This window comes from Aethalodelphis obliquidens, unplaced genomic scaffold (genome assembly GCF_003676395.1).
Source record: "Aethalodelphis obliquidens isolate GAN/ISIS:26980383/991018 unplaced genomic scaffold, ASM367639v1 scaffold1, whole genome shotgun sequence".
Classification (NCBI taxonomy): domain Eukaryota; kingdom Metazoa; phylum Chordata; class Mammalia; order Artiodactyla; family Delphinidae; genus Aethalodelphis; species Aethalodelphis obliquidens.
In genome coordinates, this window is record NW_020837945.1 from 14,843,518 (window position 1) to 14,849,517 (window position 6,000).

Consider the following 6,000-nt stretch of genomic DNA (forward strand, 5'->3'; position numbering starts at 1 on the left):
CAGCTGCAGCGGCAGTGGCTCCAGTGTGACCCTCTGGAACGCTGCGGCCATCGCGTGTCAGTTAACCCATGGTGTAACTAAGTGAATGATATGGGCGGCGGAGGAATCTTTAGACGCTCTCCCAAGAGAAGTGCCTTGAGGAACAGGAGTTGTGACAGAGCCCTGAAGTGAGAAGGGTTAGTCCGTTAGAACAAAGCTCAGGAATCAGTGTACTGGATCAAGCCAACGTTTTCTGGTTCAGGCACTCAAAAAGTGTGTCTCGTAGCTATGCCACGTACGTCGTGCTTCCAGGAGTTAAGAGGGCCCTTCCAGGTCCCTGTACTAGACGTGTACGATCCAATCGGTGAGACTAATCAATGAAAGGAGAATAGCACGTGTAAAATAATGCCAACCCCATGTAAGTGGACTGTCGTAGTTCTGAGAAGTGTGGGTCAGTGAGGACGGATCAATCAGGCAGCACGTGGATCAATCAATCAATTCTTTCCATGAACACTGAGCTGCGCAATGCTCTGTGCTGGATTGTGTTAAACTAGGAACAGAAAAGTCAGCAATAGATTCTCAGTATCTGCTCTTGCCGATTCTGCAAACAGTATTCACTCACCTGCTTATATGCTCAAAGTAGTTCCACTTTCAATTAAAAAAACAAACATACAAACTGAAATTTGTACTTGAGTACCCCCCCTTTCTTTTTAGCAAAGAAATGTCCACAATGCTATGAGCTCTCTTAGATAGGGAATGTGTCCTATTAATCTTTGTGTTCCCAGCAACCAGCAGAATGCCTAAAATGTAGTAGGTAGTTAAGGAATATTTTCTAAGTAAATGAATCCTATATTCTTGTACTGAGCACATGATAACCATTTAATTAGACATGTGATTTGCACATGAGGGAAGGCAATTCTCCCTTAAAATTGTCCTGCCAATTCCTCTCTAGCCTCAGTCCACCTGAACAAATTTGGCCGTGTCACTTCCTTTTACTTCAGACTGGGGCAGCTTTGCACAAGGAGCATGTAGTGTATGCCACCCAGATGTCCCCAAATATTCCCCTTGATTATACCTGAGTATGACACATCTGTAATCAACCCCCTAAGGTTGTTCTCCTTTATCCTAAGAGATTAAAAACTGCCTTAGGCTTACCTGCTCAGGGTATGGTATGTAAATATGTTAACTACAAGTAAAAGCAAAACATACCCCCCCAAAACAAACAAACAAAAACGATAAAGCAATGTGTCTTTTTACTCTGATAGATATTATTCTTCCTTAAATGACAGATACACACTACTGTGTGTCAGGATGGCAGGGCAGGAATGACAAGATGCATGTAAAAGTTTGAGGACTTGATTAAAAACATAAATTAGGCCAGTCAGACAAACCTGCATAAGCACAGAAAGCTGCTGTAATAGTCAGGCTTGGAAAGGATTACCACACAGAAATGTATCAGGAAATCCTAGGACTCTAGGACTATATACTTAATCAAAGATAAACTTTAGTAGGTCTTAAAAAAAAAAATCAAGACCTTTATGTTGAGGTAACACAAAGCCATGATTTTCCCCAGACTTAATCATAAATTTAGGTATTGTTAATGCTTAGCCCTTCAGAGTAATTTTAGGACATTTTGAGCAATATTACATGTATTCAGCTGGTTTCAAAATTTAATTCTTATTTCCATTTTTCAAATCATTTCAAAGTGGACCAGCTAGAAATTGCCTTAGAGAGGGCCTAAGTGTGTTTTATCATGGTAAGAATGTGCAAAAACCATTAGATTCTATGAATAAGTAGTTTTCACAATTTATGAAAATAATTTTTCTCATTGATATTATGTTAGTTTAAATATATAAAATCCACTTTTGAATTCCTCTTTGTGTCCCTATCACCTTTGCCTGCTAATGTGTAATTTCACATGCATTTTTTTGCCCTCACAGGATCCCATAAGATAAGTATGTCATATTTCTTAGTATGCTCAGGCTGCTACTTTTTCTTTTTTTTTTCATAGTTTTGGAGGCTGGGAAATCCACAGTGAAGGTGCTAGCAGATTTAATTCCTGGCTTGTAGACAGCTTCTTTCTTGCTATGTATTCCCATGAGCTATCCTTGGTGCATGCTCCAGGAGAGAGATCACTCTGTCTTCCTCTCTTATAAAGGCAATAATCCCATCATGAGGATCCCACACTATTCTAAAGCTAATTACCTCTCAAAGACCCCACTTCCAAGTACCATCACACTGGGGGTTAAGCCTTCCATAGATGCATTTTGGGGAGACACAAACATTCAGCCCATAACAGTAATGCATAACTCTACCAATATGATTTCTGAATACACAAAAAATAACATTATGTAAAAGTACAATGAATTTCTCTTTCATTAAGAAACCCAATTATTTCAGAAAGCTCATGTGGTTTAATAACCCAGTGAGTATGCCATTTCCTAGGTATTAAACCAAACATACTACTTTTCACAGCAAGGGGGAGGCCCTTCTCCAGGTGGTAGATTCTACAGTGGTTTCAGGTAACTGGATTATTTTCTTATGCTCCAAGACCAAGCTCATTGGTCTGCATCTTGGAAAGACTTTCTAGACAAATCTGGGTTGAGCCAACCCCCTAGCCCTTCACCATGCCTGAGCCTGCAGAATTCTCCACCTGTTATATCTTCATTCACCTTTTTCTGGTATATGTCGTCACCCACAACATCAAGACAAGAACTTATGTATCTTTAGTTTCTAGACTATATCTGGGATGTAACAGCACTCAAGTATGTTGACTGAATGAATCAAGTCTACCAAAATATAAGCTTCATGGGGTAGAGAATTTTGTTCTACTGTTTGCTGCTGGCAGAATACTGCCTAGCACATAGGAGTTACTCCTAAATTATATGATGAATGAGGAGGTTATTTAGTGTGTAGTTAGGCCTTTGGGGAAAAAAAAGGGCAAAAAAAATTCTATTAGAATACTTATGATCTTCACTCAAGAATAGCCTATTGAAATACAAAGGAGTGGTTGAATGAAGAGAAACAGTAGGCCAGGAATCGGAAGACATGAGTTTTAACCCCTGTTTGGTGTCTAGGGAAAGTTACTTAACCCGTCTGAGCATGTTTCCTCATCTATAAAATCTAACTTCAAACATTTCTCCTCTTGGCTTTACACAGCTGTTTCATCTCATAAGCTAAGATCTGTGACAGTTTTATTCAAACATATGTCAAAATGAATTTTATCCATCTTTTTATATGCCTGACCCAAACACGTATCTTTTTTTATTCTTCAGAACAACTACAGTGAAGTAGAAATCATCATGCTCATGCTTTACAGCTAAAGAACTTAAGGGCAGAAATTAACTAATTTGCCCATAGTTCATGGTTCTCTGTTGTAGAACCTGGATTCTCACCCAGAGCTTTTAGTGTCATATTAATTCACCTCAAGTCCTGGACTAAAGTTCTTTTTTGCAAACTACTTCTGCAACTTTTTTGATTTGTTTTGACTTTAACATGAATTCAGAACTTTCTAATTGTTAAGCTAAATCATTATTGAAACTGATTAAGTGAAGAAGTGAGAAACCAGGGTAACTGATTACGTGCAATATGAGCTTGACCTATACAGAAAAATACACACTTGAAGGAAAGATCACTACCAATTTATTCATTTTCTCCAATGCCCTTTTTTTATATAATTGAATTTTTTATCATGCTTTTCAAGATTCTAAGATAATATTTCAATGTCAGATTCATTCCATGTCAATTTCATTTTCAGGCATGCTTTACTGTCAGGATCAATAGTTCTTTGTAATTTAAACTTGGAGTTCACTATGCCTCTTGGTACCACCTGCCACCAGACTAGCTAAGCTTGGTTTTGACAGGCACACTTCCCACTTTTTAAGTCATTAATAACACTTTGGAAATACCTACAGACTTCTCACAAATCACTGAGACAAAGGCAGGAAAAAAACTTTTAATTATCAAGTCAAAATCGTGTGTGTGTGTATGTGTGTGTGTGTGTGTGTGTGTGTGTGTGTGTGTACGTGTCTATGTGAAAGAAGTGCTGTGCAATCAGATTGAAATCCATTTCTCATTTTCTGTGAAGGCGATTCAATTTAAAAGAAAGTTAAAGAAGTAAAATATTTTACCACTTACCTCAATTTTTGGCCCCTACACACTGAGAGGCTGTGAGAGTTGCAAATAGCCCTTGATAATAACCCACTCATTAGAAATGAGGGAACTTTTGTGTTGGGGTAAGGTGGGGAGTTACTCAGGGTTACAGAGCCACTCTGCTCCAGCCTATCTCCAGCTCTGAATGTTGCTTCGGAAGCAACACCACATTACCAATAGTGACCCAAGTAACTAACCTTTACATCTGATTGGTTGGTTCTTTCATTCATTCATCCACAAAGTATCTGTGGTAGTAGAATAACATACTGAACACAGTGTGTTTTATGACTTGTGAAGATCTTGCCAAATGTTAGCAAAATTTACAATAGCTGCCACTTCATGAGCACTTGGTACATGTTAGATACTATACAAAACAATTACATATATAAATTCATTCATTCCAAATATATATTTTTTGAGTGCTTACTATGTGCCAGGCACTATTCTAGGCACTAGAGATACAGCAGTGAACAAGACAGACCAAAATTTCCATCCTCAAGAAGCTTACTTTCCTGTTTGGTATACAAGCATAAGTAAAATATATAGCATATTATATTGTAATAAATGCTAAGGAGGCAAAAATAAAGCAGAGAATGGAGATATGAAGTCTTGCAATGTGAAAGTGAAATTTTACATAAGGGACCTAGGGGAGATCTTGCTGAAGGAATTGAACTTTTAATTGCATTTCAAATGTCAAAATTACATCAAAGGTGATAAGGTACAAGAAGAACATTTTACACAAAATTCTCCCCTCTGCTATAATTTCCTTGGGGGGAATTTTCTTGCCGCTTTTTGGGTATGCATGAATGTGTTCCATAGTAGACTGAGCAGTGGTTTCCTCTCTATTATAGCCATGTGATGGATGATAACTTTTGTGAAAATGTTTGACAAAGTTGGGGAGCTAGCCTGCAGCTAGTTGGGAAATGGCTTGCCTGGGTTATTCCCTGAACAGTGAGGAGGTTGGTGTGGCTGGAATAGAGTGAATGAGGTGAGAATGCCACACTGAGTGTGACGAAAAAGCCAGAGGAGGGTTTCAAACCTTCATGGTAAGTGCTGCCCTTTGAATTTTACACATGAGAAAAACTGAGGCTAAGCTAAGGCAAGCTGCTTCCCCCAGATCACTCAGCTAGGTGACAAAGTTGAGATTTTAAAACCTTACCTATCTGATTCCAAAATCCATGATATTAATCATGACACTCTTGCATGTATTAAAGGAAGCTGAACACAAATGGTTGAATACACTGGTACAAGTGCTAGAGTCAAAGTTAAATGAAATGCGATGTGTGTGTCCATTGTATCTGGAAGGGTGTGACAAGGTTTCTTGAAGGAGTCATTGTTCAACTTGGGCACTCATGGCTGAGTATCATTTCCAGAAACAAAGAAGGATTTATGGAATTCCAGACAGATGATCAAGAAAAATATCCTCTTTGACTTTATAACCACTAAAAAGTCATTATGTATAAATTGTTTTAACATTCTAATAGCTAGTAGTTGACATTCTAGTTAGTAGTTGGTTTGTTTGGCTTTTTTAAAAAAAAGCATTACATAGGAAAGTTACAGTGGGCTCTGAGTTAAAAACACCAATATCTCTCCATCCACCTGCCTCCTAGAGATTACTTCATTTGGTCCTTAAATTAGACCCATAAACTCATTATCTTCCCCTAAGAACCTACTCTTGGATATTCACTTTTAGTGAATGTTACCATCATCCACTGAGTTAACCAAACACTAAATCTAAAAGTCATTCTAGATAAGTTCTTCTTGCTTCCAATTAAGTCTCTAGCTCCAATACTTGTCAATGTTCTTACTCAAATATCTCTTGAACCTGTCCCCTTTCTGTGTCTCCTGGCACTGACAATATTACATCCT